General features: G+C 48.1%; 1 long non-coding RNA gene across 1 annotated transcript; it reads left to right on the plus strand.

The window, feature by feature from the left end:
- Positions 1-6208: 6208 nt before the first annotated feature.
- LOC141130157 (uncharacterized) lies at positions 6209-9032 on the plus strand. The gene is made up of 3 exons (XR_012242010.1): positions 6209-6355; positions 8743-8827; positions 8920-9032. It is a non-coding gene; the product is annotated as an uncharacterized lncRNA (long non-coding RNA).
- Positions 9033-9526: the final 494 nt, after the last annotated feature.

Consider the following 9526-nt stretch of genomic DNA (forward strand, 5'->3'; position numbering starts at 1 on the left):
AAAACCCGCAATAAGCGTATATTGATCGGTTTGCGCAAAAGTTATAGCGTCTTCAAAATATGGAATACATTTACTGCATTTTTATTATTATTATTTTTTCTTTTACTAGTAATGGAGGCGATCCGTGAATTTTAGCGGGACTGTGACATTGTGGCGGACACATCGGACACTTTTGACACCGTTTTGGGACCATTGGCATTTATACAGCGATCAGTGCTATAAAAATGCACTGATTAATGTATAAAGGACACTGGCAGTGAAGGGGTTAACACTAGGGGGCGATCAAGGGGTTAGCTGTGTTCCCTGGGAGGTGATTCTAACTGGGGGGGGGGACTGCCTGGGAGAGGAGAGAGATCACTGATCCCGATCACTAGGAACAGACTGTATTGTATCACACTGAACTCCCCTGACAGAACGGGGGTCTGATTTGTTTACACTGACAGATCCCCGTTCTGCCTGACTCTGGAGCGATCGTGGGTGGCCCGGTTCCCCCCGCTAGCGAATGGGCATGCGCCCCCCCCCCCCCCCCCCCACAGGTGGCCGCATACGCGCACGATGTACAATGACGGCTATTCGTGCAAAAAAAAAACTGCGGCAGGTGGTCCGTTACTAGTTAAAATTGCGCATCCTTGTGGAATGGCGGCAAACTTAGGGTACTTAAAAATCTCCATAGGCATTGCTTTATTACAGTTTACAGGTTACCAGGTTAGAGTTACAGAGGAGGTCTAGTGCTAGAATTATCGCTCTCGCTCTGACGATCGTGGCGATACCTCACATGTGTGATTTGGACGCCGTTTTTTTTTTTTTTTTAACAACAAGGTCGGTCTTTATTGAAAAAATGGATCGCAATACATTACAAGACATGAAATATTGCAGTGGATACAACAATGAAAGAACAATACATTGGCAGTGCACGGTATATAGCATAAAGAATGGAAGACCGCAGGCCCAACTACCACTAGAACTTAGGCAGTATCTATTTATCCCGCATCCAATAACGTAAGAGGGAGGGGGGAGGGGGGGGCGGCCCCAAAAGCACAAAGCCTAGTCATCCTTAATGTATAGGGAACAGATAGGCAGGTATACCAACATGATAGTACAATTTACAAAGGATCAGACCATGGCTGCCAGACCTTCTCAAATTTCTGGGGACAACCTCTATTCATATGTGTTAACTTATACATTGGTAAAACGGCATTAACTGAGTTCATCCATGACCCCACCGTAGGTGGGAGGGGGGAGGTCCACTTTAGCAGTATCTCTTTTTTTTTGCACAAAACAGTAGTAAGGAAAGCAGGAGCTTAGTATACCTAGGTCTTTGGTCATCATCCTGTATGCCCAGTAGGGCCAACTCTGCCGTCCTGGGCAGCTGCAGCTGGAGACGTATATCCAGAAATTTCAAAAATAGCAGACCAATATCGGGAGAGTCTAGGACATGTCCAAAACATATGTATATAGGTGCTGTCCATGGATTGGCATCTCGGGCAATTTGGGGATCTCTGTGGGTAAATTCTGTGCAGTCTCTGAGGCGTGAAATAAATCCTATGTAAGAATTTGGTTTGAGTCAATTTGTCTCTGGACGATATCACCAGTTGGTAATTATTCTCAAAACATTCCTCCCAAGTCTCCCTATCTAGGGATAGGATATCAGCCTTCCATTTATCCCACAATACATCCAGTTTTTTAGAGTCTCTTCGCAGCAGCGTCAAGTATAATACCGAGAGGGGTTTATCAAGGGTTTCCCTGTGCTAATAGACCTTCCACCGCATCCGCCTCAAGGACAGGCGGTGTCGGGAACTGAGCACGGAAAGCATGTCTTAATTGATAGTAGCGAAACAGCATCCTCATAGGAAGGTCATGCTTCCTCATCAGGTCTTGAAAAGAAAGCAGGACTCCGGAGGAGACAACATCCCTCAGCACCCTAACCCCATAGTGGGCTCATAATTGTGGGTCAGGAATTGTCCTGAAATGTGGGAGGCCTGGATTGCCCCATAGTGGACAGTAGGGAGACCATCTATCTGGAGCTAAAAAGCGCCTCCTAGCCACCCCCCCATACTCGTAAAGTGACCTTAGTGGGACCTAAAAGGACAGGACTAGAGGAGGCTCCACGATACACCAAATTACTAAGCTCCTTGAGGGAACCCACCTCAGCCTCCTCCAGGCAAACCGCAGCATTGGCCTTAGATTGTTCAAACCACCATCTGACCATTACTAACATGGCCGCCCAATAGTACACTAGCAAATTAGGTAGGGCCAAGCCTCCACAACTAACAGGGAGCTGAAGGGTCGATCTAGCTATCCGAGGGGAGGATCCTCTCCATAGGAAGGACCCAATGCAGCCGTCTATCTCCTTAAAAAAGGACTGAGGTATCCATATAGGGCAGTTTCGAAAGAAATAATTGAGCTTAGGTAGGTAAATCACCTTTAAGACATTTATGCGCCCTGGCAAGTTAAGGGGAACATTGGCCCACTTGGTACAGTGGTCTCTTAGGCGTGCGAGTATAGGTTGAAGATTAAGCCTTTGATAGGAACGAAGGTCGTGCGTTATTTTGGTGCCTAAGTATGTGAATTCCTCCACCCACTTCAATACAGGTTGTGCCCTTAAGTCCCTGGCCTGCGCATCTAGGGAGAAGAGTACAGACTTCGACCAATTGATACGGATCCCTGAAAAGCGCCCAAACTCATCGAAAACTTCAAGGGCCGCCTGCAGTGAAGAATTCGCATCTTGTAAATATAGGAGGGCGTCGTCAGCGTAGAGGGATATCTTCTCCTCCAGAGGGCCAACCCGGAGTCCCCCAATACGGTGAGACTCACGAACCAGTGTCGCCAGTGGCTCAAGAGCCAGGGCAAACAAACTGGGGGACAATGGGCAGCCCTGCCTGGTTCCCCTCCGGAGGAGAAAGGCATCCGAAAGAGAGTCATTTACCCTGATTCTAGCCCTAGGAGCCCTATACAACAAACTCAGCCAGTGAAGAAATTTGGGGCCCATCCCAAATTTTCTCAGCACCTCCCATAAATACTCCCATTCGACGGAGTCAAAATGGACGCCGTTTACATATGCGGGCGCGATGTACGTATGCGTTGGCTCCTGCACGCGAGCACAAGGGGACGGGGGCGCTTTAAATTTATTTTTTATTTTTTCTTGTCAAATTTGTTTATTGATTTTGAAAATGTAAACATTGGTACAATTAACAAAATATTGATTATGTTAATTATTTTTTTATTTTTATAATTGTTTATTTTACTTTTATTTTTATATTTTGACACTTTCCCTTTACATTTTTTTTTTTTTTTTTTTTATGATCACTTTTATTCCTACAAGGAATGTAAACATCCCTTGTAATAGTAATAGTGTGTGTGACAGGTCCTCTTTATGGAGAGATCTGAGGTACACATGACAAAAAAATTCCTTCATTTTCAATTTCGTTTCATTCGTTTTTTTGCCTTTTTTCGGAAATTCAAAAATTTGTAAATTCGGAAATCCGAAAATTAAAAAAAACTAAAAAATAAGTTTTGACTTTAGCCATTCTTCAATAACCCCTTATCATATAATATACCAAAAAGGTAAAAAATGTAAATAAAAAAAATTCATAAGAGCCAAGTGCTAAAATGTTTTAACCACTTGACCTCCAGAAGGTTTCACCCCCCTCCCCCTTGCGATTCGGCACTGCGTCGCTTTAACTGACAATTGCGCGGTCGTGCGACGCTGTACCCAAACAAAATTGACGTCTTTTTTTTTTTTCCCCCACAAATAGAACTTTCTTTTTGGTGGTATTTGATCATCTCTGCGGGGGTTTTTTTTGCACTACAAACAAAACAAGACCAACGAATTTGAAAAAAAACAAAAAAAAAAAAAAAGACAAAAAAAAAATACAATATTTTTTACTTCCTGCTATAAAACACATTCAATATTATTATTTTTTTTTTTTTAAATCGAATTTCTTCATAAATTTAGGCCAAAATGTATTTTGCTACATATTTTTGGTACAAAAAAAAAAGTAATAAGCGTATATATTCGATAGAGAAAGCAAGTAGCTGGACTTTCCATGAAGCACACGGGAGCAATAATAGAATGGAGTAAAAATAGCTTTTAATTCATTTAGATTGTCATAAAGTTTTTATATCAAAAAATTCTATGCATTTTTGCTATATATCGGAGACGGGATCCGCCGGCCCCGGATGTCCACCATAGAGATTTCCGGCGGACCGGATGGTCGCCGGAGTCTCTATGATCGGCGGCGGCCGGGCACGATGTTATGACATCATGCCCCGCCCCCTGCGCTCAAATGAATGGTGCCGCCTCGGCTGGGAAGCCACGATCGTTTTTTATTGTTTTTGATTTCAGGCTTCCCAGCCTAGTTGCGAGATGTGGGGTCTTATTGACCCCCAAATCTCACTGTAAAGAGGACCTGTCATGTCATATTCCTATTACAAGGGAGGTTTACATTCATTGTAATAGGAATAAAAGTGATCAATATTTTTGTTTTTGTTTTTAAAGTCTCAAACTAAAAAATTTAAAGTAAAATTAACAATAAAAAAACAATAACAATAAAAAAAATGTTTTTTGTTTTTTTTTAAAGCCCCCCCTGTCCCCATGAGCTCGCACGCAGAAGAGAACGCACGCGTAAGTCCCGCCCACATATGAAAACGGTGTACAAACCACACATGTGAGGTATCGCCGCGAACGTTGGAGCGAGAGCAATAATTCTAGCCCTAGACCTCCTCTGCAACTCAAAACATGCAACCTGTAAAAAATTTTTTATAGCGTCGCCTATGGGGATTTTTTTTAAGTACCGAAATTTGGCGCCAATCCGCGAGCGCGCGCAATTTTGAAGCGCGACATGTTAGGTATCTATTTACTCGGCGTAACTTCATCTTTCACATTGTGCAAAAAAAAAAAATTGGGCTAACTTTACTGTTTTATTTTTTTTCTCCAAAAAAAAAAAGGCGTTCAAAAAATTGCTGCGTGAATACCGTGAGGGATAAAAAAAAGTTGCAACGGCCACCATTTTATTCTCTAGGGTCTTTGCTAAAAAAAAAAACAAAAAAACAAACATATATAATGTTTGGGGGGTTCTGTGTAAATTTTCTAGCAAAAAAATGATGATTTTTACATGTAGGAGAGAAATGTCAGAATTGGCCTGGATGGGAAATGGTTAATTGTACAAAAAAAAAACTAAATTAGTTAAACCCACAAGTGCTTTTTTTACCACCACTATTCCTTTATATCGGCTTTTAACATTTGCAATTTAGAAATCAGATGAAAGGTTTAGATAGATAAAAAGTGCATTTAATATACAATTATATGGATCAGATCAAAATGAGGGACAAATGAGGAGGAAAGAGGGACAGAGGGACATTGCTCCAAATCCGGGACAGTCCTTCGCAATCAGAGACAGTCCCTCCAAATCCGGGACAGTCCTTCACAATCAGAGACAGTCCCTCCAAATCCGGGACAGTCCTTCACAATCAGAGACAGTCCCTCCAAATCCGGGACAGTCCTTCACAATCAGAGACAGTCCCTCCAAATCCGGGACAGTCCTTCACAATCAGAGACAGTCCCTCCAAATCCGGGACAGTTGGGAGGGATGTAAAATCTGCTGCAGGTGTTCATGGGAGCCAATCAGCTTCCAGGTTTTATTGCCAAAGCTTCAAGGAAGAAGCTGATTGGCTCTCATGCACAGCTTTAGTAAATCTCCTCCTATGGGGGGGGTGAATATAAACTGTACACAGCAGGGCCCATTTTATCGATGTTTTCACACAACATTCACACTTTTTTGGGGGGTGAATAATGTGTGAATCTTCGTGAATGAATCTCAGGCCCGTGATTGGTGAGTATTAGGAGAATGATGAATATTATTCCTGCACTCCGGTGACAGAGCCGTTCATTCGCTGGAAAGAAGCAAAAACCTGAGCAAATCCACAGAAAAAGAACAGCTGTGACGCCATTTTGTCGTAGTCCTGCAGTTTGGGACTGCTAGCAAAAACGAAACGCGCGCGCCCGCTGCGTCTACCCGGCGGGGAGACAGATACGTAAGTGTGATGGCGCTCTAGCGGTCGATGTTCTCTCAGGGTGCTGATTGGCCAAACGGTAAAGTCAGTCCTCGGATAGCCTGAGTGTGGTGGGCGGTTCCTTCTGCTGTTGGCTGGAGTCGTTCGCGATCTGTTATTGGTCAGTAGTTATTCGGACGCTCCGCCCTCTACATCTGACAGGTTCCGTTTTTTGAAAACAGTGACGGGGTTGTGTGTGCGGAGCGGTGATAGGCTGGCGGGGGGCGTGACGTCTGAGGACAGGAGATTTTACGGCCTCCTATTGGTGGAGAAGTTTTTAGCTGACGGTGCCGGTCAGGAATAGGTGAGTGAGGGGACAACGAGGGGTCCGGGGAGAGAGGGGAGTACCGGGGAGAGAGAGGGGAGATACCGGGGGGAGAGAGGGGAGCACCGGGGAGAGAGAGGGGAGATACCGGGGGGAGAGAGGGGAGCACCGGGGAGAGAGAGGGGAGCACCGGGGTGATACTGGAGGAGAGAGGAGACCATGTCATGTCTCCACTGATATCATCGGCCATACATTGTACAATCTCCATTATATGAGGATTAGGGTGGCCTCATCATCTCTTTTATCCAGAACACACATGAATTACTCGGGTTCTGTGTCTGATTAAGGTGCTAATTAAACCCACTTGGTGCCTTATCTGCATTAAATCAGCCTCAGAACCTGTATAATGAATATGTGTCCTGAATTAAAGGGATGATGAGGCGACTCTACTGAGGACAGACCATCCAGTGGAAGTCCAGGCTGAAGGAGATTGTACAACCAGATTGTACGATCGATGAGCTCAGTGTACAATCTGTGTGAGCAGCCAATCAGAGTATGAGCATCAAATCTGACAGTCAAATGTCGTCATTGTGGTGAAGCTCCTCGAGGGCGGGCCTTAGGGGCTACACAGTAAGTCATGTGACCCAACAACAGACCCTCCCCCTCTCCCAGGACGTTCCTCCTCCTCTCCGACTTCCGGGATGTTCCTCCTCCTCTCCGACTTCCGGGACGTTCTTCCTCCTCCTCTCCGACTTCCGGGACGTTCCTCCTCCTCTCCGACTTCCGGGACGTTCCTCCTCCTCTCCGACTTCCGGGACTTTCTTCCTCCTCCTCTCCGACTTCCGGGACGTTCCTCCTCCTCTCCGACTTCCGGGACGTTCCTCCGACTTCCGAGACGTTCCTCCTCCGACTTCCGAGACGTTCCTCCTCCGACTTCCGAGACGTTCCTCCTCCGACTTCCGAGACGTTCCTCCTCCGACTTCCGGGACGTTCCTCCTCCGACTTCCGGGACGTTCCTCCTCCTCTCCGACTTCCGGGACGTTCCTCCTCCTCTCCGACTTCCGGGACGTTCCTCCTCCTCTCCGACTTCCGGGACGTTCCTCCTCCTCTCCGACTTCCGGGACGTTCCTCCTCCTCTCCGACTTCCGGGACGTTCCTCCTCCTCTCCGACTTCCGGGACGTTCCTCCTCCTCTCCGACTTCCGGGACGTTCCTCCTCCTCTCCGACTTCCGGGACGTTCCTCCTCCTCTCCGGCTTCCGGGACGTTCCTCCTCCTCTCCGGCTTCCGGGACGTTCCTCCTCCTCTCCGGCTTCCGGGACGTTCCTCCTCCTCTCCGACTTCCGGGACGTTCCTCCTCCTCCTCCGACTTCCGGGACGTTCCTCCTCCTCCGACTTCCGAGACGTTCCTCCTCCTCATCTCCGACTTCCGAGACGTTCCTCCTCCTCATCTCCGACGTCCGGGATGTTCTTACTCCTCATCTCCGACGTCCGGGATGTTCCTCCTCCTCATCTCCGACGTCCGGGATGTTCTTCCTCCTCATCTCCGACGTCCGGGATGTTCCTCCTCCTCATCTCCGACGTCCGGGATGTTCCTCCTCCTCATCTCCGACGTCCGGGATGTTCCTCCTCCTCATCTCCGACGTCCGGGATGTTCCTCCTCCTCATCTCCGACGTCCGGGATGTTCCTCCTCCTCATCTCCGACGTCCGGGATGTTCCTCCTCCTCATCTCCGACGTCCGGGATGTTCCTCCTCCTCATCTCCGACGTCCGGGATGTTCCTCCTCCTCATCTCTGACGTCCGGGATGTTCCTCCTCCTCATCTCTGACGTCCGGGATGTTCCTCCTCCTCATCTCTGACGTCCGGGATGTTCCTCCTCCTCATCTCTGACGTCCGGGATGTTCCTCCTCCTCATCTCTGACGTCCGGGATGTTCATCCTCCTTCTCCTCCTCCTCTCCAACGTCCGGGATGTTCCTCCTCCTCATCTCCGACGTCCGGGATGTTCCTCCTCCTCATCTCCGACGTCCGGGATGTTCCCCCCCCCTCCTCCTCCCCCTCCTCCTCTACATCCGGGATGTTCTCCCTCCTCTCCTCCTCCTCCTCCTCCCCCTCCTCCTCCACATCCGGGATGTTTCCCCACCCCTCCTCCTCCTCCTCGTCCGGGATGTTCCTTCTCCTCCTCCACGTCCGGGATGTTCCCCCTCTTCCTCCTCCTCCTCCTCCACGTCCGGGATGTTGCTCCCCCTCCCCCTCTCCAACTTCTGGGATGTCCCCCCCACCTCCATCGTCCGGGTGGGACGTATTGGGGAAGTTCCTTTCGCTGAACATTTCCTATGTTGCTCCAGAAGTTCGATTCTCCTGGTGAATGATGTTTGTAGAAAACCCAAATGATCCATAAGTGAGTTCTGTGATCTCGTCTCTTGCAGGTTGTCTATTCCGTATATCTGTAGCCGTATCTGAGCTCCTCCCCCACCCCCCACACAATGGAGAAGGTGCGCTGCCCCGAGCATGGTGAGTAGGACCCGAGTCACCGATTATATCATGGAAACTGTCCAATGGTGACGTCACATCAAACTTCTCATCTCCTTCCTTTCTCCTCATAGGCTGTCTGTGCTTCCTGAAAACCGGAACCCGGGATGGACCCAGCAAGGGGAAGAGCTTTTATATTTGCTCAGCCAATCGCACCACACCCTGCGCGTTCAGCCTGCCCGCCGAGTACGTATTGAGTCTCCGCTAATACATTTCTTTATTGTACATTTAATGGACACAGACAGATATAGTAATCCTTACCATCTGGTTATACACCACCTACAGGTGATTGGACACTGGCAAGAAAAGACAGTCCTCTCCCAGACATAACCCCTCCCATACAGGAAGTCCTCTCCCAGGCATAACCCCTCCCATACAGGAAGTCCTCTCCCAGGCACAACCCCTCCCATATAGGAAGTCCTCTCCCAGGCATAACCCCTCCCATACAGGAAGTCCTCTCCCAGGCATAACCCCTCCCATATAGGAAGTCCTCTCCCAGGCATAACCCCTCCCATACAGGAAGTCCTCTCCCAGGCATAACCCCTCCCATACAGGAAGTCCTCTCCCAGGCATAACCCCTCCCATACAGGAAGTCCTCTCCCAGGCATAACCCCTCCCATGCAGGAAGTCCTCTCCCAGGCATAACTCCTCCCATGCAGGAAGTCCTCTCCCAGGCATAAC

The sequence above is a fragment of the Aquarana catesbeiana genome, linkage group LG02, assembly GCF_042186555.1.
Source record: "Aquarana catesbeiana isolate 2022-GZ linkage group LG02, ASM4218655v1, whole genome shotgun sequence".
In the NCBI taxonomy this organism is placed as follows: domain Eukaryota; kingdom Metazoa; phylum Chordata; class Amphibia; order Anura; family Ranidae; genus Aquarana; species Aquarana catesbeiana.